The 25,445-nt window shown below is 47.1% G+C and overlaps 1 protein-coding gene across 1 annotated transcript in view; it reads left to right on the top strand.

Annotated features, from left to right (window-relative positions):
* Positions 1 to 2,423: 2,423 nt before the first annotated feature.
* The window catches only part of RELT (RELT TNF receptor), a 92,206-nt gene continuing 69,184 nt past the window's right edge, over positions 2,424 to 25,445 (top strand). Inside the window, exon 1 of the mRNA XM_068266606.1 lies at positions 2,424 to 2,486. The gene's annotated coding sequence lies outside the window, so the exon portion shown is untranslated. The remainder of the gene's footprint in view (positions 2,487 to 25,445) is intronic.

Here is a 25,445-nt window from a genome sequence, read left to right as displayed (position 1 = left end):
TCTCTTGAGAGATTTTGCTCAGATACAAAGGATAGGACCGCTGCAAAATCGCTTTTCAATTTCTGTACAAAAGCGATTTTGCAGCAATTTCACTACCCGAACCAAAAAAACATCAAATTAAATCACGGTGAGGGCTCGTTCACACTAAGGGCATTTTTGCCCTTTTTTCAAGCGCAGGCGATTTTCAAAATCACCCATAAACCGCTTGTGCAATGAATCTCTATGAGAAGCAGAGATGCTCAACTCCAGAACCTAATGGAATCCGAATAGTTGTTATTCAGATTTCATCCGGTTAAAATCAAATCACCTGTGCGGGGTGGGCGGGTTAATCTTATCTATCATGACGTTTTCTTCGTCCGTCCCTCGGCGCCTCCCACGATGCGGTCCAAGCGACAGTCACATGACTAAAAACTCTTCCTCTGAAGGAGAAAGTGTTTATAGTCACATGACGCGCGTGGGCCGCATCGTGGGAGGCGCCGAGGGACGGACGAAGAAGACGTCATGATAGATAAGATTAAAGGATACCCGAACTGACATGTGACATGATGAGACAGACATGTGTATGTACAGTGCCTAGCACACAAATAACTATGCTATGTTCCTTTTTTTCTTTCTCTGCCTGAAAGAGTTGAATATCAGGTATGCAAGTGGCTGACTCAGTCCTGACTCAGACAGGAAGTGACTACAGTGTGACCCTCACTGATAAGAAATTCCAACTATTAAACACTTTCCTAGCAGAAAATGGCTTCTGAGAGCAAGAAAGAGGTAAAAAAGGGGGGATTTCTTATCAGTAAGGGTCACACTGTAGTCACTTCCTGTCTGAGTCACGACTGAGTCAGCCACTTACATACCTGATATTTCACTCTTTCAGGCAGAGAAAGAAAAGAAAGGAACACAGTATAGTTATTTGTGTGCTAGGCACTGTACATACACATGTCCATCTCATTATGTCACATGTCAGTTGTGGTATCCTTTAACACCCCCGCCCACACCGCACAGGTGATTTGATTTTAACTGGATGAAATCAGAATAGCAACTATTCGGATTTCATCCGATTCTGGAGTTGAACATCTCTAATGAGAAGGTTCATATCAGTGTTTTCGGCAAATTTTGTACAGCAGCTCCTCAGCTCCTCTATAGAAACAAGACCTGAGGCTTCTACTGACCCCCTGCAGACGTCCTGTGCCCACGCTGGGACAAAGCAATCCTCCGGTCCCTGGCCGCGGTTCACTTTCGTTTCGTCAGTTGGCGGGCCACTGCGTCTGTGTGGCCCTGGTAGTGCGAGTCCTCGCTCCCGCTCATGTCGTAGGGAGCATCTGGCGCAATACGAGGTTTTCTTGTATTGAGCCTGCGCAGGACGCTCCCAGCTAGGTGAACAGGAGCAAGGATGTGGCCAGGTCCGCGCAGGTGCGGTGGCCTTCGACTTGTAAGTCGGCGGTAACAAAAGTGAGCCACAGCGGGGGACCGGAGGTTTGTTTTGTCCCGGCGCGGGCACAGGACGTCTGCAGGGTCGGTAGAAGCCCCAGGTAAGTTAAAGGGAACCTTAACTTAGAGGGATATGGATGTTTCCTTTTAAACAATACCAGTTGCTTAGCAGGCCTGCTGATCTCTTTGACTGCAGTAGTGGCTGAATCACACACCTGAAACAAGCATGCAGCAATCCAGTCTTACTTCTGTCAGAGCACCTGATCTGCATGCTTGTTGAGGGGCTGTGGCTAAAAGTATTAGAGGCAGATGATCAGCAGGACTGCCAGGCAACTGGTATTATTTTAAAAGGAAAAATCCATATCCTTCTCATTCTAATTTCCCTTTAAGGTCCTTTTCTTTTTTAAGACCTTACCAGTGGCGTAGCTAAGGAGCTGTGGGCCCCGATGCAAGTTTTACAATGGGGCCCCCCAAGCACTCTATACATAACAATTGATACGGTGCACCAAAAGCTCCCAATGGCAACTACAGTGTCAGAGGTGCAAGAGGGGGATGGGGAACAGCTTGTTAATGATTACCACTATTCAAAGTATCTATAGAACTGATTATTATGAGCACAGGACCAATAGAGAGCTAATACTGTAGTTGAGGGAGGGCCCTTCGGGGCCCCGATGCGGTTTCTACCTCTGCACCCCCTATTGCTACGCCCCTGGACCTTACAGGTTTCCCGTTAATAAAGACCCCTATGGGGGTAACAAAATCGTGGAAAATAAAATAAAAATAATACAGGTCACTATAATAGGGACTAGGGAGCATTATAGAGGAGGAACATGGAGCCAAAAATTATAGGGTAAAAAAAGACTAAAATACTACAGGCTTCAGTACATAGAGCTGAGCTTCTGAAGGTGTAATGCACCAGTGCGGCCACTAGGTGTCTCCGGTAGGCGCTGCGGTGAGAGGAGGGGCGGTGACGTCCGGAGAGGGAGTAGAAGAGGCAGAGAGTGGCACACCGCGTGCTCAGAGCTGCAGAGACAGTGCGGAGTCCCGGGACCTGAGGACAGGTGAGTGCCGCCCCGGGGGACAGACCTCTATTATTACTGTTAATTATTATAATACTGCTATTTCCCTCATTACTGCTCAGTCTGGAGGAGACACTGACTAGTGATGCTGGGGACACAGGGGTGACACTGACTAGTGATGCTGGGGACACAGGGGTGCACTGACTAGTGATGCTGGGGACACAGGGGTGACACTGACTAGTGATGTTGGGGACACAGGGGTGACACTGACTAGTGATGCTGGGGACACAGGGGTGACACTGACTAGTGATGCTGGGGACACAGGGGTGACACTGACTAGTGATGCTGGGGACACAGGGGTGACACTGACTAGTGATGCTGGGGACACAGGGGTGACACTGACTAGTGATGCTGTACAGAGTGGTGTGTGGGGGGGGGGGGGCACAGGGGTGACACTGACTAGTGATGGTGTACAGAGTGGGGGACACAGGGGTGACACTGACTAGGGATGCTGCACAGAGAGGGGGACACAGGGGTGACACTGACTAGGGATGCTGCACAGAGAGGGGGACACGGGTGACGCTGACTAGTGATGCTGTTCAGAGAGGGGGACACAGGGGTGACACTGACTAGTGATGCTGTACAGAGGGGGGACACAGGGGTGACACTGACTAGTGATGCTGTACAGAGGGGGGGGGGGGGGGGACACGGGTGACACTGACTAGTGATGCTGTACAGAGTGGGGGACACGGGGGTGACACTGACTAGTGATGCTGTACAGAGGGGGGGACACAGGGGTGACACTGACTAGTGATGCTGTTCAGAGAGGGGGACACAGGGGTGACACTGACTAGTGATGCTGTACAGAGGGGGGGACACAGGGGTGACACTGACTAGTGATGCTGGGGACACAGGGGTGACACTGACTAGTGATGCTGGGGACACAGGGGTGACACTGACTAGTGATGCTGTACAGAGTGGGGGACACAGGGGTGACACTGACTAGTGATGCTGGGGACACAGGGGTGACACACTGACTAGTGATGGTGTACAGAGTGGGGGGACACAGGGGTGACACTGACTAGTGAAGCTGTACAGAGTGGGGGACACGGGTGACACTGACTAATGATGCTGTACAGAGTGGGGGACACGGGTGACACCGACTAGTGATGCTGGGGACACGGGTGACACTGACTAGTGATGCTGTTCAGAGAGGGGGACACGGGGGTGACACTGACTAGTGATGCTATTCAGAGAGGGGGACACAGGTGACACTGACTAGGGATGCTGGGGACACGGGTGACACTGACTAGTGATGCTGTTCAGAGAGGGGGACACAGGGGTGACACTGACTAGTGATGCTGTTCAGAGAGGGGGACACAGGTGACACTGACTAGTGATGCTGTACAGACAGGGGGACACAGGTGACACTGACTAGTGATGCTGTACAGAGGGGGGAACACAGGTATGACACTGACTAGTGATGCTGTACAGAGGGGGGGACACAGGGGTGACACTGACTAGTGATGCTGTACAGAGGGGGGACACAGGGGTGACACTGACTAGTGATGCTGTACAGAGGGGGGACACAGGGGTGACACTGACTAGTAATGCTGTACAGAGGGGGGGGGGACACAGGGGTGACACTGACTAGTGATGCTGTACAGAGGGGGGGACACAGGGGTGACACTGACTAGTGATGCTGTACAGAGGGGGGACACAGGGGTGACACTGACTAGTGATGCTGTACAGAGGGGGGGACACGGGTGACACTGACTAGTGATGCTGTACAGAGGGGGGGACACAGGTATGACACTGACTAGTGATGCTGTACAGAGGGGGGACACAGGGGTGACACTGACTAGTGATGCTGTACAGAGGGGGGACACAGGGGTGACACTGACTAGTGATGCTGTACAGAGGGGGGACACGGGTGACACTGACTAGTGATGCTGTACAGAGGGGGGACACGGGTGACACTGACTAGTGATGTATAGAAGTTATGGGGGATGCAGGACACTCAGTAGTGATGGGAGGACAGGGGTGACACTGGGGACAATGGAGGTAGAGGCTGCGCAGGGTGACATTGCTGATCTCTGCAGTACTCCGGCCTCATATCCTCTGTACAGCAGGCTGCCTTATTCATGCTGATGTAAGTCTTGCCTCTGCTCCCCTCTCAGTATATATAGCATTGCTTCCTATACATTGTCTCGCTCTGCTTTCTACCCTTACTGGGTAATGTGTGGTAACCCATGGCAACCGATTACGGTAGTCTGTCATGTGTCCTCTCATTGTCACCATGCACCAGCGCAGGAGAGTGCAGTGGCTGTGCCTAGTGTGTAAGCAGTGTTGACAGTGTCATATGATGTATATACGTGGCGGTGTGTGCAGTATGTATATACGTGGCGTCTGTACATTGACGTCCGAGCAGCCTTAGGACGCCCGGCTCTGTACAGCGCTCTCCTCGTAGTTTGGGATGTGATGACGTTCTCAGCAGGGAATGTTTCTGTATGCATAATATAGGGGAATGGAGTGTGATGTTTTCCTGTCTATGGGAATTTCCTCGTATACATAATACAGGGATACGTCTTGTGTGGGGATGGCGCTGGCTGGTATCTCCGTGGCAACAATGCCTGTTCCTCTCCTCGGCCGTGGAAGCGATGTTCTCATTGCCGCTGGAATCCTCAGTGAGTTTGGAAACGCTGACTGTTCTACCTGCGCTGACAACTTTCCAGCCCAGAAACAGGGATAGTCTCAACAGAAAATCTCCTCTTTAACTCTACTTTTTTGCAATGTCAGGTTTTGGATAGGCACACCTTGCCGTGTTTCTGTAGTCAGGTGCTCAGCCTTGATGCAAAAGCGGCATCAGTCCAATACAAGCAATTCAAGGTCGGCTGGCACACCAGTTCAAAGTTCCAAGCAGTTTTATTGTATGCACAACATGACAATTGTTTCGGGGCCACGGAGGGTCCCCTTCATCAGATAAAGTGCAGACATACCAATGTCAGTTTACTATTCTATTACATAGATTTGGTAAGATTGGATGAAAATGATTGGATCATTAGTGGCCACCCTAATGCTGGGCATACACGGCAAGTTTGTATCCTTGTCAATCGAGCCGCTGATTGCTCGATTGATAATATACGACAGGTCCGATGACCTGCCAAATAGATTCCCCGCTCGATCCCGGGGATGAGCGGGAATCGATCCGCGCGCAGACGAGCGGGGACGCGGCGGGAGTTGATCCGGCGGCTAATCGGCCGCCGGATCGACCCGTGTATGCCCAGCATAAGGCTGCGGAAAATGTCACCATTCTGTACATGAAGAATGATTATAGTTGCGGTGATGATGTTTGACCTACAAAGGCATAAAGAAATAATGTCCACATCTCGCTGTCCTGAATGACAACACACAGCTAAAATACTTTCAGTAAAGTTAGTTCAGTAGGCCGGCCAGCCTAATATGGAAGCCAGTTTTCTGGGCCTTGTAAATATCCTGTATCCTGGCAACACAGGCCGTATCCATACATGCTGTGTAGTGTTGGGTTGCAGAGTCCCGGGCTCGACCTATGTAGGAATAGGATGGCCAATCATCCTGCATCCCTCGTGAGCAGCGTTCAGGTTTCCCCTGCAGGAATAAAACTGTAAGAAACTGTAACAGGAGAGGTCACAGCTTCCCAGAATTCCTGAGATTATAGCCTAGCCATACTTATAGCCTAGCCATACCGAAACTCCAGTAAGTTTCTGCGGGGGCCTCCTTCATCCCTCTGGAAGGTCCAATCTTTTCCTGCCTTATATACAGTAGAGGACCAAACAGCTGGGCTGGCAAACTTGAGCTCTGGCCAGCCCACAGTTCTGATATTTGTCACCCATTGTAACCTTTTTGTTAGTTTTGTCTAGGGCCGATTGCTGTACAGTTTGCGGGTTCAGCTGTAGACACTTTAGAGTTTTGGTTGCAGCAATCGGGAACAATTATTTCAGTAGAGGAACGTGTTAGGTGTGTACGTAACTCAACACATACTGAGGTCTTAGGTAGGTCCCTCCACCCCAGTATAGATAGCCATATGAACTCCCAGTATTAGCGGGGTTCTCCTGCCTGATATGCAGAGTAAGCATCAGTCTAGAATCAGCTTGAGGGGGCACCATTTATCCCACTGGTATGTCTTGGGCGATGGGGAGGGAACCTGGGGGCCCGGAGGAAGTCCAACAGGAGGAGGTTCTACAAAATAACTTCATGCAGATAGTGTCCTGGCCTCATATATTTGTATAAAAATGCGAAGTCCTTGTTATGAGCGGTCACTGGTGGCCATGTCCGCTAGGCCTGAAGGATAAATCGAATTTAAACCGAAATCGTGATCACCAAGATCATGATTTCGAAATCGTCAAAGCGACGAGTATCGGGATGACGTCATTTCCGTATAGAGGAAGTTTGAAGAAGCAGCTTCATACTTCCCCCTGTGGCCCGCAGCATCGGCAGTGTTGGACATACCTTCCGCACGAACCCAACACTGTCCGGTCTTTATGGCCGTCTGCCGGCTCTTGTGCACGGCATACTTCCTGGTTCCTGTATATCACATGACATACAGGAAGTATGCCGTGCATTAGATCCTGCAGGAGGCAAAGTGGATAGATGGGCATTGCAGGACTTGTGCTGGAAGGTATGTCCAGCACTGCCGCAGATTGGGGGGCAGAGGGGCCCACAAAGAGAGACCCAGAGGGGGCACAAAGAGAGAACCAGAGGGGGCACAAAGAGAGACCCAGAGGGGGCACAAAGAGAGACCCAGAGGGGGCACAAAGAGAGACCCAGAGGGGGCACAAAGAGAGACCCAGAGGGGGCACAAAGAGAGACCCAGAGGGGGCACAAAGAGAGACCCAGAGGGGGCACAAAGAGAGACCCAGAGGGGGCACAAAGAGAGACAGAGGGGACACAGAGGGGCACAAAGAGAGACAGGGGACAGAGAGACCCAGATGGGGCACAAAGAGAGACAGGGGACAGAGAGGCACAGAGGGGGAACAAAGCTTGATTTGAAGGAAATCGTGAATCGAATCAAAATTGTGATTTTTTTTTTTCCTAAATTCGTTCAGGCCTGGTGTCCGCACTGTAATCAGCTTGCAGCCCCCGGTCAACTACCTCTGCTCCTGCAGAGCAGCACTAGTGGTGCCAGGCCCCTGCTGTACAGACAGGGTCTCTTTAAAGAACAAACTCATGAATTTCCCTCTGTGAAATACATCTCCTGTATAAATAAACTGGCGTGCTTCTGTTTACTATAAATATGCCTTCCCTTCCAGTGACCTCACAGGTTTATATGAATTCCTCTGTAATCGTTTCTTTGTCATTGTCTTGTTATGCAGGCGGGACCTGACATAGCAGTACAATTGCTTTTAACAGGAACCTAAACTCAGAACTTCCTCTCTGCTCTAAAAAAATAAGCAACAGCATAATAACCTTTAAAGAAAAACATTTCTTTGTTACCGCTGATACAAATCCTGCAATAAATCTGCACTTTGTCTACTTCCTGCTTTCATGCAAGCAGACATATTTTTAACATCCTGCGATTTTATATTAGCTACTATACCAAGGCAGCCGGCTGACACCGCTGAGGGATCAAATTACACTTGTGATTAGACAGATGAGGAGGAATTAGACTGGCTAAACTCTGTAAATATAAACAGGTTGCATTGCTCTCTGTTTTCCTTAAAGAGACTCCGTAACAAAAATTGCATCCTGTTTTTTATCATCCTACAAGTTCCAAAAGCTATTCTAATGTGTTCTGGCTTACTGCAGCACTTTATACTATCACTGTCTCTGTAATAAATCAACTTATCTCTCTCTTGTCAGACTTGTCAGCCTGTGTCTGGAAGGCTGCCAAGTTCTTCAGTGTTGTGGTTCTGTGATGCATCTCCCCCCTCCAGGCCCCTCTCTGCACACTGCCTGTGTATTATTTAGATTAGAGCAGCTTCTCTCTTCTCTCTTATCTTTTACAAGCTGGATAAATCGTCCTCTGAGCTGGCTGGGTTTTCACATACTGAGGAATTACAGACAAGGGCAAAGCTGTTTGCAGGAAGAAACAAGCAGCCTGAAACTTCAATGCATGAGAACAGGGGGAAAGAAACACACAAATGATCTCTTGAGATTCAAAAGGAAGGCTGTATACAGCCTGCTTGTGTATGGATGTATTTTCTATGTGTGGACATACTGTACATCAACCTACTTCCTGTTTTGGTGGCCATTTTGTTTGTTTATAAACAAACTTTTTAAAACTGTTTTTAACCACTTTTAATGCGGCGAGGAGCGGCGAAATTGTGTCAGAGGGTAATAGGAGATGTCCCCTAACGCACTGGTATGTTTACTTTTGTGCGATTTTAACAATACAGATTCTCTTTAAGCTCAGGTCCACTTTAAGCCTAGTTTGCACAAAGGGGGCATGATGGCTGGCAGGCATGGCCCATTTGAGTGATAGAAAACAATGTTTGTAGGGCGAGTTTTGAATAATTTTTGCCTAATTCAGGTGATAAAATGAAGGCCAACCAGTTCAGAAACGATGAGAACCAAATGTAAACGTCACAAACCGAACTCAGAGGCGCCCCCGCCAGCATGCTATGAGACATCACGTCTGCCCGGAGTGGGAGTCTATAATTTCATTTTTAAAGTGAGCTCAGATTCCCTTTAAAGCGGGATTGTCACCATAAAAATCAAATTTCAACAGCAACTGGTCTGAGTGTATGAAGTGATAAAGATGCTAATCCTGCATTCAAAACTTGCAATACTTTTTCTGCTGTTATGGTTTGTAGTTATCACATACTTTAGGAGCACCGGCCCTAGTGCCAAACAGTGCCAAAGAGTTGCATGCTGGGAGTTCTTTTTGTCTTTAATATATTCCTCCTGTTCCATTTATTTCCCTGCCTAGCTGCTTATCAGATACACCCTCTGATTACTTGTGTTTACAAGCAAGGCTGAGGTGACTCAGTGATTGGAAGATAAGTCAGTGCAGTTGTTAGTATACACCTCAGTGGGAGTGTCTGAAGACTCTGGGAGGAGGGCAGCTAATGAATACACAATGAGCAAGAGAAGGGAGGGGGGAAAACAAGAGTCAGGGAGGATATGATGTCAGCATTAGCTTGGTGAAATGGTCACTGCCTAGAATAGGATTTTCTGCTTTTCCTTTATAAAATTCACAGGAATCAGTATGTGGATAACACAATACATCTGTTATACAAGTAGACGTAGTATTTATCTACTTATATATGTGTTTTTTATTTCTAGGTTAGCATGGATGTCGCTTGTTCTTTAAGCCTAGTACACACTTTCAATTATGATTGACCAATCACTGACCAATCTTACCACCTCTATATAGTATGAGAGATTACATACATAATCTGCTCATAGTTTTCAATATCTGTCGATTCTCATACTACATGGAAGTGATAAAATTGATCAGTGATTGGCCAATCATATTTGAAAGTATGTACCCGGCTTAAAGCAAACTTGAAGCGAAAATAAACAAGACAATGAACGAGATAAAATGATATAATGAACTGTGGTACAGCTAAGAAATAGAACATTAGTTGCAAAGAAAAAAGTATCATATTGTTTTCAAATACAGGAAGAATTAAAAAAAATTTCAATTATCTGGGCAAAAGAGCTTCTCTGAGCTATTCCACCCAGTGGGTCGAATTCAGTCCTTAATTCAGCACTTAAACAGCCAAGAAACAGTGAGAGGCAGCTTGAGGTAAGGTTTTATTGCAGGAAAGTTCAAAGGGTCATTATTTCTGCACTGTTTTATAGCTTAAAAGACAGAGTGTGGTTTTTAAAAATGTTGTAACTGTGACAGTATGCTGCAATGTTATAAAAAAAAGCTATATAAATGAAAATAAGAATATGAGACCCTTTTCTTTGCTACTAATGTTCTATTCATTATCCGTACTACACATACAATTCATTATATCATAAGGTTTTTTTTGCTTCAGTTCCCCTTTCAGGCATTGCTTCCTCATGCAGCTCCTATATATCCCCCCAGGTCTGCCCTGCACATGTTTCGCCCTTTGTGAGGCACTTGTCTATGTAATTAGGTGTCTGCAGTGATTTGGGCGGAGCATGTAATTGGACATAGCTGTGTGCAGAACATCTGTAAGCCGGTAGTTAGGTGAGGCAGAGTCCTGTCATTACAATCTACAGGGTGAGGCTGACAACTGCTGTACAACATGTATGGCTGCTCTAGGCCGAAGTGTAGTTAGATGCCAATTATTCAGAATGAATGCAGATTTGATGCTAATTGTTTGCAAATGTATGCAGCCTGGGAATGGGCTGCATTTGGAACTGCATAAACTTTGCATCCACTCATGCCAATCCCTAGTGCTAGGTGCACAGATATGGTTCATATATATCTAGCAATGTATGGGTAGATTGACCAAGAGACAGATCTCTCTCTGATCGGATCTGATTAGAGAGAGATCTGTTGGCTGCCCATACATCCTCTGATAGATTCCGACGCCCACTTCTTGTACATGTTTTCCCCTAATTATTGTGTCCTCCTGTCTCCTTCTGTCCCCAGTGTGACCCTCTCTGTCTCCAGTGTGTCCCCTTCTGTCCCAAGTGTGGTCCGCCTTTCCCAATGTGGCCCCCTCTGTCCCCCTGTTTTGCCTCCTGTGTCCCCAGCGTGCCCCCTCTGTCCCCCTGTTTTGCCTCCTGTGTCCCCAGTGTGGCCCCCTCTGTCCCCCTGTTTTGCCTCCTGTGTCCCCAGTGTGGCCCCCTCTGTCCCCCTGTTTTGCCTCCTGTGTCCCCAGTGTGGCCCCCTCTGTCCCCCTGTTTTGCCTCCTGTGTCCCCAGTGTGGCCTCCTGTGTCCCCCTGTTTTGCCTCCTGTGTCCCCAGTGTGGCCCCCTCTGTCCCCCTGTTTTGCCTCCTGTGTCCCCAGTGTGGCCCCCTCTCCCCCTGTTTTGCCTCCTGTGTCCCCCTGTTTTGCCTCCTGTGTCCCCCGCTTTACCTAATCTGTCCCCAGTGTGGCCATCTTTGTCCCCCTGTTTTGCCTCCTGTGTCCCCCGGCACCCGTGTAGCCTGCTCTGCTCCCCATGTGTATGTAGGAGAAGTGGCATCGTGTCTCTCGGCTCCAGCAGGCTACAGAGACCTCTTGTCTCCTGCGTGGCTCCCCCTAGTGACAGCTTCTGCCACCACTGATTCTACCCACCTGCCCCCCCCCCCCCCCCCATACCATGTAAATGCCCCCTCTATAGCCTGTCCAGCTGCCACGACTCCCGGTCTCCTCTGGTGCCTCCCTGAACACCTCCGTCTCATGGCGTCACCTCGCAGAGAGCGTGACATCACACATGCCTGGTGCCACATCGGCGAGACAGTCAGGTTCCCCGGGAATTGTGGCAGCTGGACAAGTGAGATTTATGGTGCCCGCCGGGGGGGGGGGGGGGGGGGGGGGGCAGTGCCCGGTGTCCGCCGTATTCACCAGTTGTCATCGCAATATCATACGCTGTTACAGCCCCGCATCCAATCCATCACGTTGGAATGAGATTTTCCCGTTTGTTTGATTGAGGCATTCGACTGATTTTAGCCTGTAATCGGATTTTAGCCTGTAATCGATCAGGCACGCTTCTTGCAGAACCCATTTTCATCCGATTGGATACAATTATCTAATTGGATGGTCAATCAGGCCGCAATATCGCTAGCTGCATGGCCACCTATAGCAGATAACTGTTTATATACTGCTGTGCTGTAATCTCCTTTCGTAAAATTGGAGTCGCTTTCTCTCTTTCTTTTTGTTTCCCTTGTTAAGCCAGAGCAGCGTGGGTAAAAATAACTCTTCCCTTAAAATAGCCTTTAACATATCCGGAGATGATAGGAGTGAGTAGAAATCCCCTCCCCCTCCTACATCCAGGAGAACCAGTGTCAGTCTTCCTTCCTCCATCCATCGGTTGTGTTATCTGTAGAAAGATTCCAAGCCGGGCTGCTCACATCAAATGTAATGCCTGATCTGTCTACTCCATCCACCAGGATGCTATATAAATACATAATAATAATATGGTAGGACATTATACTATGACTATGGTAGGGTTAGATTGTGAGTTCCTCTGAGATGACTATGTGCTCTGTAAAGTGCTGCTTTAAGCCTCTGTAAAGGCTTAAAGGAATCATCAGGCTTTAAAGAGAAACTCCAATCTAGAATTGAACTTTATCCCAATCAGTAGCTGATACCCCCTTTTACATGAGAAATGTAATGCTTTTCACAAACAGACCATCAGGGGGCGCTGTATGACTGATTTTGTGCTGAAACCCCTCCCACAAGAAGCTCTGAGTACCGCGGTACTCTGGGCAAACTGCCACAATGTAACAATGTTCACAGACAGGAATTAGCTGTTTACAGCTGTCTCTAACAGCCAAAACAGCTAGGAGCAGCTACATAACCTGCCCACAGTAACAATGTCACCATGTAATAAATGTCAGAATGTGAATCTGGGAGAGGAAAGATTTTACAATGAGCAAACGCTGACTAAATCATTTATACATAATTATGGTAAAAATGAAGCACTTTTTTTTACTACATTATTTTCACTGGAGTTCCTCTTTAAGGGAGTGACGGGATACAATACAACATTTTAGCCTCGCGGCAATAGGGTCCTATGGCAATGAAGGAGACACATGGGGAAGGGGCTCAGGGCTGTCTATATACTAGGGATTCTGGGGAGATATAACTGTACTCAGGAGACTGTGGGGACATGGCAGTGCTGGGGTGACACATTGTGGACATGGCTATACTAGGGACTGTGCAATATTTGGGGGATAGAACCACAGATTATGAGGGAACATTATTGATAAGGGGGTTGGGGATAACTTGTAGCTACAGATCTTTAAATAATGAGCCCTAACTATTTTAGAGGAGTGGGAGAAGAAACAGAGGTGAGGGAGAGAGTAGAGGTAATGCGCAATGCAGATTGCATGCAAGCTAGCAGGATTCTGGATCCTCTAGTATTTGCTGCTGTCAGAGTGAATCTCGGCTCACGTGTGCAGAAGTTCTGTAATCTGACCTGTTGCTCCGCTATTGGAGAACAATTAGCTTATAACCATCACCTTCCTTTTGTTTGCCTATGCTAATGATAGTATGTCCTGGTCTGGATAGCCAGTGAATTAATGATAACAGAGGAATTCAGCTCTGTGACTGATAAAAATGCATACCATTTGAGTACCTCAGTGTGGAATTCCTAAAATCTGTAGCTGATTTTCCTGTTCAGTGCACATTGCTGGAACTTGTAAACATTTAAATGTATATTATTCAGCAGGGAAGGGAACAACGGATCCCAGTCACTGCGGGCTACTGGTTGTCTTGGCCTGTCGGTAGCTCTGGGCCCACCAACAAAGGGAAAAATGATAAGCTATCCAATCGGACCAGAAGAATCATTCCGAAGTTTGGATTGCTGGACGGAACCATAAAACGATTGTTTGTGGTCGATCCACACCATTAAAGGAGTTATCAGGCATTTAAAAGTAAATAAGTGCTACTTACCTGGGGCTTCCTCCAGCCCCAAGCTCCCAGCATGTCCCTCGCCGCAGCTCTGCAGTCAGCTGTTCGCCACCGCTGTCTCCCGGTCCTCGGCGATGATGTCAGGCCGACCTAGAGTTTGGCCTGTACTGTGCCTGCACGAGCAGCGCTATCAATCACCGCCACGTGGACCAGAGCGTACTGCACAGGTGCAGTCGTTCTGACGTCATCGCCGGGAGGCAGAGGCGGCGAACGGCTGACGGCAGAGCTGCGGTGAGGGACATGCTGGGAGCTTGGGGCTGTAGGAAGCCTCCGGTAAGTAGAACTTATTTTCTTTTAAAATGCCTTGATAACTCCTTTAACGGCAGCAGATCCTATTGCTCGTATGGTCAATCGTTCTGGAGAGTTTACCGTTAATGGCACCTTACCGTGCACAGGTTTTATGAGCCTATATTCTGGTATATCACTGTTACGTAGACATTTTGCTCGCAGGATACAGAAATCTTGGCAGTGTGACATTTTTCACGTATCTGATTCCTGGAAGAAGCGATTTGCGCAGGCTGTAATCTCGGTGCGCAGTCCTCGCTGCCCGGCAGAGACAAGCAGGCACACGTTCGGCCGCGCTCCGCCAGCGTGCGTCTGCTGGGAGACTGATAACAACCACCCACTTGTTTACCCTGACAGTCTGGATGGTATAACGTCAGGATATACAAACGCCTGGCAGTGCGGGGGAATGGGTGCCAATTTCAGGGAACGTCTGCGCGCCGCTGCTGGACAAACACCAGAGCCGGGATAAACACTGTGTGAGCTTATATATAGCGGTGGGGATCAGCTGATCTCCTTAAAGGGGACCTGAACTCTTGCACAGGACAGAAGGAAAATAGAGAAATCCACCCTGTATGTAGTTAGAGAGTTTAGCCTGTCTAATTCCCCCACATCTGTGACTAATCACAAGTGTAATTTGATCTGCCAGCTCAGGAATTTCCTCTGCCCTGGTAGAGCTGCTAATTTGTAAACCCACAATGTTAATAATATGCCTGCATCCATGAAAGCAGGAAGTAGACACACTGCAGATTTATTGTAGGATTTGTATCAGCTGTAACAAGGAAATGTTTTTCTTATTATGCTGTTGCTTATCTTTTAGAGCAGAGGGGAAGTTCTGAGTTCAGGTCCGCTTTAAAGGAAACCTAAAGTGAGGCCTGGTGCACACCAAAACCCGCTAGCAGATCCGCAAAATGCTAGCAGATTTTGAAACGCTTTTTCTTATTTTTCTGTAGCGTTTCAGCTAGCATTGTGCGGTTTTGTGAGGGCCGGTGCACACCGAGCGGGATCTCCTGCATTTTTGCAGCCGCTTGCGGCTGCAGATCCTCTTGGTCAATGTATCTCAATGGGCTGGTGCACACCAGAGCGGGAGGCGTTTTGCTGAAACGCATACTCCCAGGGTGAGGCATTTTTTGGATTGCGGATGCGTTTCTGCCTCAATGTTAAGTATAGGAAAAACGCAAACCGCTCTGAAAAACGGCAGTTCAGAGCGGTTTTGCCGGCGTTTTTGTTACAGAAGCTGTTCAGTAACAGCTTTACTGTAGCAATATCTGAAATCTACTACACCAAAACCGCTTCACAAAACGCTACAGAAAAAGAAGAAAAAGCGTTTCAAAATCTGCTAGCATTTTGCGGATCTGCTAGCGGGTTTTGGTGTGCACCAGGCCTCAGATACATTGACCAAGCGTATCCGCAGCCGCAAGCGGCTGCAGAAACGCTGAAAAAGCCGCTCGGTGTGCACCAGCCCTAAGAGACAAATGGAGGCTGCCATGTTTATTTCCCTTTAAGGAGCAGGTAATGTATTACCGCTGTATTGCGTCGTCGTCGGGCATTCGAACGCCGCTATCGACGCACTCCCGACCCGCCGGCGATCGAGAAAAGTCTTCCGCACGGATGAATCGATGGGAACGATTTCGGATGGAAATCGATCGTTCTGTCAGCGGTGTGCGCGGCAATTTCACAGCCGATTCGATCACTGTGATCGAATCGGCCGTATATCGGCGGGAAAATCGTTAGGTGTATGGGCCCCTTTGGTTGGTAATCCAATTCCTATAGTGCGGGCCAGATGTTATAGGAGCAAGTATTAACATTTTAGTGTCCTGAGTGAGAAAAGACCTGTATGTGAAGTGTTTGTCCCTAACAGGTCCCCATCCCGCCACTCTGCACAATATGAAGGTCACCCCCGCTGTCGTGAGGCGTGTGCCGTTGTCACCGTGTCACCCGATCTGACGGAGTCTTCGGAGGCTCTCGCAACCTCTGTATTATTCATTCACATTACGGCCGCCTTTGTGTGGCCAACAAAGGAAACTCATTCTGAGGAAGACCAGTACAAGAGGCCCTGTCACGCAGCCCATCCTACATAATGCAGAGAGGTTAGAGTGATCATGTCAGTTTGGGGAGTCGCTGTGCACCAGGCGTTTATTGCCGTAGTAACAGAGCAGTGTTAGATCTCTCGCCGCCGCGGATCTGCCAAGTGAAATGTGGTGGCTGCTGCTGTCCTCACCCTAGTGATGGATTCTGGTATTCAATGGGTGTCCAGAATCTAATCCTGACCAGTCTACAGTCCAGCGCTGCGTATTATTATAGGCCAGGCTACTGCACTGCTGCCATCAGACTGAGTAACAAGTTCCAAAGCACAAAAGGGTGAGAGAGCCCTGCTCTTGTGAGCTTATAATCTAAAGGAGTGTGTGTGTGTGTGTGGGGGGGGGGGGGGGGGGGCAAGAGGTGGGGAAGCATGCAGTATTCATACAAACTGTTTGTGTTTAGGTTATCTAGTAGTGTAATTTGCCCAGACTCCGAATGGAGAATGGCCTGAGGTAGAGCGTATGCTTGTCTGAAAAAGGTGAATTTTGCGGGATCGTTTCAAGATTTCAAAGGTTGGAGAGTAGCGGATGTGCTGTGGAAGGGCATTCCAGGGGAAGGGTGAAGCACATGAGAAATCCTGTATACGCGAATACGAGGAACAATTTCCTTTGTCAGATCTTGAGTATACGGACTCCACTTCCAGACTTTTACACACGGTAAATGTGGCCTGGTCAATATTTTCCATTGATATGTGTCCGATTCGATCATTTGATTGGATCTGCTAGAAATATCAAACAAATATTTATTGATCGATTCAAGTGAGCACGCTTGACGGAACACAGCCCCCCACCCACTGAGGCTTAGCCCAAGCTACTTATTATGCAAGACTCTTCCCCCCAGAGCATTCTGGGAAACCAGGTATATTTTCTACTGGCTTTAGAGCTCTTAGTAAACAAACATTCTGCACCTGACAGGAGGACTAAAGATGGCACGGCCTGTGATAAATCTCAGAATGTAAATCAGGGAGAGGAAAGATTTTACAATAGGCAAACACTAAATTAATATGGTAAAAAAAAAAAAAAAGCAATTTTATGAATGGTTTTATTTTGACTACAGGTCCTCTTTAAAGCCAATAAGAGATCCTTGTTTGTAGTGTTCCCTATAGTGACAGTTGGTGTGACCTCCCTATAGCTCAGGCCGTATGGGAAGTGTCTCTGCACCCGCCCACGTCCGAGCCCAGCAGCTGGGAGTTGTATTTCGGGGCACTGCTCCCTCCTCTCCGGTTACAGTAAGGGAAGGGTCAGTGAGCCATTGTCGCTGATATTTATGGTCAGCCAGTAGCAATTTCCTTCCCATAAGCCTCTGGGGCCGGCTGGCGTTGCTCACAGTTGTCTGTGGCGGAAACAGTTGCTGTGGAGATGGATTCTATGAGAGGGGTGGGATGCTACTGCGGTTTCCCAATCACTTGTGATCTAAGAAAGGGAATCGGATCACAGACAGTGGAAGCAGGGGCCTAAAGCTGCCCATACATTCTTCATCAATGTGATCAAATCTGCCCAAGATTGTCACCCCAACATGCTGACCAATTGTAATTTCCATCAATTTGTAGTAGGGGGCAGGAGGTGTGGCCTAAAGCCAGTGACGTCTCCCTCACTGCTAATGCTGCTCTCCTCGGGGCCCCCATGCAGAGTATTAGCGCACCAATACTCATCTCTGCAGCCACGCACTCCTTCCTCTGCGCTGCCGTCATCTCCCAGTGCCCTAGTGACCCTGTGAACTGGCAGCGTACTTACAGGACCACTCCAGCGAAAAAAAGCAAGCAGTTAAAATCTGACAGAACTGACATGTTTTTGACTAGTCCATCTCCACATGGGGTATTCTCAGGATTTTCTTTGTTGTTGAGTTTTCTGCATTACCGAATGCGATAGTGCTTTGTGAATTGATTAATGGCTGCAGAATATCACGGTTTCATCTAAAATGGAGAGACTTCTGTGATTCAGGAACCACAAGCGTTTTGCGATCTCCTGAAAAGCACTGCTAGTGGGCCCCAGGCCTATGAGGTGGATCAGGAAGCAGAATTAAAGGGTCTGTTTAGGCAATGTTAGAGCCCCTTTTCATTATGTGTGTTCTGATCCGAAAATCAGATCGCACGCGCGTTTCTGATGCTCGTTAAATCGCAGGAGCACCATGATTAACACTGTAACCGTGATACCTCTTTTCCACCGTAAGACCATTGCCTGAGTTGTGATTTTTTTTTTTAAGTGTAATCACATGGCCTGCTGTTTTTGTGCTTAGGTGTACCTTATGGGCACGTACGAAAATCACGGTACTTTGTGATTTTACAAGCGACTTTTCCTATCCTAGGTGAAGCCCCGCTCCCTCATCTCCTGAAACGCCTGAAAAAAATGGCGATTGTAGAAAACAACAGCACCCAGGTGTTATTTGGCATTGTGTGTTTCAGTATTGTGGTCCCCTCTTTCTGCCTGTAACAATGTGAAGAGCGGTGCCCGGTCCCCCAGGTTTCCTCATGTCACTTCCCTTCCTCCTCGCCGCACACAGGAAGTTCAGCAGCTTGTTTTTCCTCTCAGGAACCTTTTCCGCTCACAATAATCTTGTGAACTGGAAGTTGGGCCTGTGCTGTGCTATTGAGTGTACAGCGTGACAGGTTAGCTTTTATGTGTTGTGTATTGTCACCGGCCTTGCATTGTCACTTGTTATGTGAAGAGAGGAAGTGACAACATCCCACAGCACTTCCTGTGAGGGACCCCCCTGCAGTTTGTGCTTTTTCCTCCTCATACATTCATGAGAAAATAGAATGACATAAAGGGCTTCCTGTGTACTAAGGGACAGGAGGTGGCCATAATCTCTGTTCTGTAAAGAGGATCTGTCTCGTGTTTTTTGTACAGAAGGAAGAAGTCTAAATACAGATGGTTTATTCTGTGTCTCGCCCTCAGACTGGGAGCTGCTAGCGATGATCATAACCTGCTAAATACGATTATGCAAAATTTCCCGTAAAATACCGCAAGATTCCATAAAATACCACAATTTCGGCCATACGTAATTACTATTTGCAAATTCAATTGATTTTGTGTAATCCATTCGTAATTTTGCGAAATTACGCAAAGGGAAACATTGGGAAAAAGTCAAAGAGACCTTGTAGTTTTTGAAAAAAATGTTTTTAAAACATTTCAAAGGGAAAATATATATATATTTTTTAATCACAGTTAAATGACAAATGATTTTCCCAAAAAAACTACAAGGTCTTTTTGACTTGTTCCCTCTGTTCCCCTTAAAGCGTGCCTGAACTCCTGCATAGGACAGAGAGAAACGCAACCTGTGTGTTTTTAGAGAGAAGAGCCTGTCAATTTCCCCCTCATCTTCAAGTGATTCCAACTGCAATATAATCTCAACTGTGTCAGCCTAGTGATTGGCAGACACAGCTAATATGTAAACACAGGATGTTGACCCTTTGTCTGCTTCCATGAAAGCAGGAAGTAGACACACTGCAGATTTATTGCAGGATTAGTATTGAGCTGTAACAAAGAAATGTTGTTCTGTAAAGGTTATTATGCTGCTGCTTATCTTATAGAGCAGAGAGGAAGTTCCGAGTTCTAGTCCGCTGTAACATACGTACAATAGCAGGTATGGGGGTTTTGCTTGACACTGCAAAATTAGGGTTACAAAAGAAATTGGTTAAGTTACTTTCTGAAACGTTGCATTGTGATTTTGCATCATATTTGTCAGGGCTGTGAGTCGAGGAGTCGGAGCAATTTTGGGTACCTGGAGTCGGAGTTGGAGTTGGTGGTTTCTTAAAGGACACCCGAGGTGACATGATGAGATAGACATGTGTATGTACAGTGCCTAGCACACAAATAACTAGGCTGTGTTCCTTTTTTTCTTTCTCTGCCTGAAAGAGTTAAACATCAGGTATGTAAGTGGCAGTTCCTGTCTGAGTCAAGACTGGGTCAGACTACAGTGTGACCCTCACTGATAAGAAATTACAACTATAAAACACTTTCCTGGCAGAAAATGGCTTTAAAACTTAAAAATTTGATTCAAATATAAAATAAAAATGCAGGATATTTTAAAAAGTCATTTTTAGGAGAAGGGGGATAGATACAATTGTTTATCTCATAATTTTTTTTTCACCCTGGATGTCCTTTAGGCCCCATTCGCACTAGAGCCTTTTGCCGCGATTTCGGCAAACCGCTAGCGCTCTTTAAAAGCGCTAGCGTAATGAAACCCTATGGGCCCGTTCTTACTTGGGCGATTTGCGCTAATCGCTGCAAATCGCCCAAAACGCGAAACGCAAACGCGTCCCCTGCACCATTTTCAGGCGATTTCCCAGCGATCGCGTTTCAGTGCTATAGAAGCACTAAACGTGATCGCGCCAAAATCGCCGCAGTGTTCAGTGATTTTTCCGCATGGAAGCGCGGAAAAATCACTCCTGCAAAACGCAGACAAAAATTGCCGTCGTTTTGAAAACACAGGTATGAATAGAGCCCTAAACTGAGTAAAAGTCGGATGATTTTTGGACCAAATCCACAGCCCTGTTAAGTATTAGATTAAGGAGGAGTCAGAGCCATTTTGGGTACCTGGAGTCGGAGGTTTCATAAACTGAGGAGTCGGAGTCGGATGATATTTGTACCGACTCCATAGCCCTGGTACTTGTTAATTGCCATACAAAATTATGATTATGTGAAATTTGTCCTCATCACTATGAGTTGCACCATGCTGTTCCCCCCCCAGTCTTTACAGTGGTATCTCCTGCCTGCATCCAGCAGAACGCAGCATCCTCCCCCCATCCGCAGCAGCATCCTATCTATGTGTCCTCCGGATCCTCTCGCTGCGGCTCTCCTTATGCAGGTGATGACTCAGCATCTTCTGTATATACATCTCCTCTAGCGGCCTATTTAGTAACTATAGGCTGGACACGGTGTGCGCGGATCCCTCTGCACAGCCACAGTCTATTCTTGCTTCCTTACGTTTGTGTTTCCAAGCAGATCATTACATAAAGGGGTACTCCGGACGCATAATCTCTCATACACAGTCCAGCCCCTCCTCTCATTCACTGTAACTGTTAGAAAAATAATACAAAAAGTAATATATTGATTGAAATAATTTTGAACACCGTAAAAATCTCGCATTTTACTGCGATATGCGCTTGTGATTCCCATTCAATAGAAAAAGAATCTCAACGCAATCGTCATCAAAGCATTGCATGCAGCACATTTGCATTTGATCACAAACGCTGCAGTGTAAATGGATCCCAAGGGATACATTAGCAGCAGCGCTTTGCTGATCGCCGGTGATCAGCAAAGCGCTGCAAAAGCGCGAAGTGTGAACCAGCCCTAATGTTAACCCACTCGATACCCTACTTCACTATATCGGCAGCTGGGATATTGGGCGGGGCTTGTTGCTGCCTTCCTCACCAACAGCACAGACACAAGACTACATTTCCCATAAACCTTAGTGGGGCTGTTATCTGCCAATACCCTTACTTAAAGAGAAACTCCGACCAAAAATTGAACTTTATCTTAATCAGTAGCTGATACCCCCTTTTTCATGAGAAATCTATTCCTTTTCAGAAACAGACCATCAGGGGGCGCTGTATGACTGATATTGTGGTGAAACCCCTCTCACAAGAAACCCCTCCCACAAGAAAAGTTTGAACTTTTGGCAGTTTCCTGTCTGTGAACCTTGTTGCATTGTTGGAAATAGCTGTTACAGCTGTTTCCAACTGCCAAACACCATGCAGCAGCTACATCACCTGCCAACAGTAAAATGTTCACTGGAGTTCCTCTTTAACAACACTGATTGGCAGTGGCTGGTGTCAGTTTGCTGTTCTGCTGGCTGTGATTGGGTGATGCTGTAAGCAGTGTAACCATTCTGATTTATAGGCCTGTGTGATTCTGTGAGGGTGCCCATATATTGTTCGATTTAGCAGGCCAATCAATTGTCATATCCGATAATTTTATCGTATTGGAGGAAACTTGGTGCTGCATTTCTTGCTAAAATAGTTTGTGAATGCTGGACATAAACGTGACATCATGACTACCTGGTGCGGATCCGCAGAGCGTCCCCAGCCACGGACATGCGACCAAGGATGCCCAATGCCGGGCAACGCCTGCACACTGCTCATCGACCCTGGCCTATCCGGAAGTAGCTCTGGGGGCTTTTTACAACATAACGAGGGGGGCGGAGAAGAGCGGGGGTGGAGCCATGAGCATGAGGACTGCCTACTATACATGCCTGCTCCTCCCGTTTAGAAAATTTATGAGAGCGAAGGTATCCTTTAACGCGGACCTGAACTCAGAACTTCCTCTCTGCTCTAAAAGATACACAGCAGCATGATAACCTTTAAAGAGGAACTCCAGTGAAAATAATGTAATAAAAAAGTGCTTAATTTTTACAATCATTATGTATAAATGATTTAGTCAGTGTTTGCCCATTGTAAAATCTTTTAAATCCCTGATTTACATTCTGACATTTATCACATGGTGACATTTTTACTGCTGGCAGGTGATGTAGCTGCTGCATGCTTTTTTGCCAGTTGGAAACAGCTGTAAACAGCTATTTCCCACAATGCAACAGGGTTCACAGACAGGAAACTGCCAGGAGTACCACGGTCCTCAGAGTTTCTTGTGGGCGGGGTTTCACCACAATATCAGCCATACAGCGCCCCCTGGTGGTCTGTTTGTGAAAAGGAATAGATTTCTCATGTAAAAGGGGGTGTCGGCTACTGATTGGGATAAAGTTAAATTCTTGGTCGGAGTTTCTCTTTAAGGAAAAACATTCTTTGTTGCAACTGATACAAATCCTGCAATAAATCTGCAGTGTGTCTACTTCCTGCTTTCATGGAGGCAGACATATTGTTAACATCCTGTGTTTACAAATGAGCAGCTCTGCCGAGGCAGCCAGCTGACACAGCTGAGAGATCAAATTACAGTTGTAATTTGTCGCAGATGAGGGTGAGTTAGACAGGCTAAACTCTCTAAACACATACAGGGTGCATTTCGCTGTTTTCCTTGTGTCCTGTGTAAGAGTTCAGGTCCACTGTATCTGGTAAGATTGGATGCGGCAGTACCAGCAGTCTCCAGCATCCCCCCATACACTGCAGTGATTCTCAATGCTTATTTTGGAGCCTTTTAATAGAATGTTAATTAGATGCCAGGAGAAGGCGTGTAATATAAATAGCAGAGGGAAGATATCAGAGACATGAGCCATGCGTGGTGTGACCTGTCCTCGGGAGGGGGAATTGTGAACAGCAAAGTGATGCAGCCCAGGCATCTGGCATCCTTATCACCCCAGAGGGATTCCTGATAGGTGGCATTTGTCACTTGTTTCCTAACAGAGCTGCCTGCTTCTTATTGATGCCATCAGGTGTCACACGACAGCTGAAGGGACAATTGTAGTGAGAGGGATATGGAGGCTGCCATATTTATTTCCTTTTAAACAACACCAGTTGCCTGGCTATCTTGCTGATCTGTTTGGCTGCAGTAGTGTCTGAATCACACAAGAAACAAGCATGCAGGTAATCTTGTCCGATCTGACAGTAATGTCAGTAACACCTGATCTGCTGCATGCTTGTTCAGGGGCTATGGCTATAAGTATTAAAGGCAGAGGCTCAGCAGGGCAGCCAGGCAACTGGTATTCTTTAAAAGGAAATATGGCAGCTTCCATATCCCTCTCTCTTCAGTTGTCCTACTTACACACCAGGACGTTGCGTTAGAGGGGACGTTATAGGGCACATAACGTGCCCCTAATGCAACGCCTGGTGGTGTTGGAGCAGGACGCTACCAAGAGCCGCGTTACAAGCAGCTCTTGGTGCGCCTGCTCTGCCGGAGGCACTGCGGAGACCACGTGAGCGGAGCTCTCCGCATAACGTGGTCCCGCCAGCCAATCAGCGGCCGCTCCAGGATGTAAACACTGCAAGTGCAGTGAATAATAAGTAGCCATGTGCCTGGCTACGTAGCGGCCTCTCCCCGCCTCCTCTCCGCCCATAAAATGAAAAAAAAACCCTACTGAGCATGTGCAAACAGTCGGCTTAGCCGCGTGTAAAGTACAGCATGCAGTACGTTATGTAGACGTGCTGCGTCACAATGTAACGCAACGTGGGCACTGTGAACAGCCCATTGATTTTTCATTACTGTGTGGTGGGCTACGTTACAGGCTGCACTAACATGCGCCTGTAACGTCCCACTGTGAAAGCAGCCTTAAAGAATGGGAATTTTTCGGACATCTACAGTCAGACTTTCTATCGACAAACTGCACAAAAGCGATCCAAAGTCAATTGATCGGATATGTTGGAGCAACAGGTTACTGGCAATTTCGATAAAAATAAAATAAACCTTGTATGGCTAGCTCTAGAACTTTTAAGGACAAACAGTTTCATAAAAAGTCACCTAAAAGGTTAATAGACTTAGACTATATTCCACTTTGCTTGGAAGTCTTTAAAGTGGACCTGAACTCTTGCTCAGGACAGAAGGAAAACAGAGAGAAGTGCACCCTGTGTGTATTTAGAGAGTTTAGCCTGTCTAATTTTCCATCATCTGTGCCTAATCACAAATGTAATTTGAGCTCTCAACTGTGCTAGCGGGCTGCCTCGGCAGAGCAGCTATTTTGTAAACACAGGATGTTAAAGAGAAACTACGACCAAAAATTGAACTTCATCCCAATCAGTAGCTGATACCCCCCTTTACATGATAAATCTATTCCTTTTCACAAACAGACCATCAGGGGGCACTGTATGGCTGATATTGTGGTGAAACCCCTCCCACAAGAAACTCTGAGGACCGGGGTACTCCTGGCAGTTTCCTGTCTGTGAACCCTGTTGCATTGTGGGAAATAGCTGTTTACAGCTGTTTCCAACTGCCAAAAAAGCATGCAGCAGCTACATCACCTTCCAGCAGTAAAAATGTCACCATGTGATAAATGTCAGAATGTAAATCAGGGATTTAAAAGATTTTACAATGGGCAAACACTGACTAAATCATTTATACGTAATTATTGTAAAACTGAAGCACTTTTTTATTACATTATTTTCACTGGAGTTCCTCCTTAACGCTGTGTCTGCTTCCATGAAAGCAAGAAGTAGACACACTGCAGATTTAGTGATTTGTATCAGCTGTAACAAGGAAATCTTTTTTCTTTCAAGGTTATTATGCTGTTGCTT

This window comes from Hyperolius riggenbachi, chromosome 2 (assembly GCF_040937935.1).
Source record: "Hyperolius riggenbachi isolate aHypRig1 chromosome 2, aHypRig1.pri, whole genome shotgun sequence".
Taxonomy (NCBI): domain Eukaryota; kingdom Metazoa; phylum Chordata; class Amphibia; order Anura; family Hyperoliidae; genus Hyperolius; species Hyperolius riggenbachi.
The sequence above is the reverse complement of the archived record's forward strand: the minus strand, read 5'-3'. Positions and strand labels throughout refer to the sequence as shown.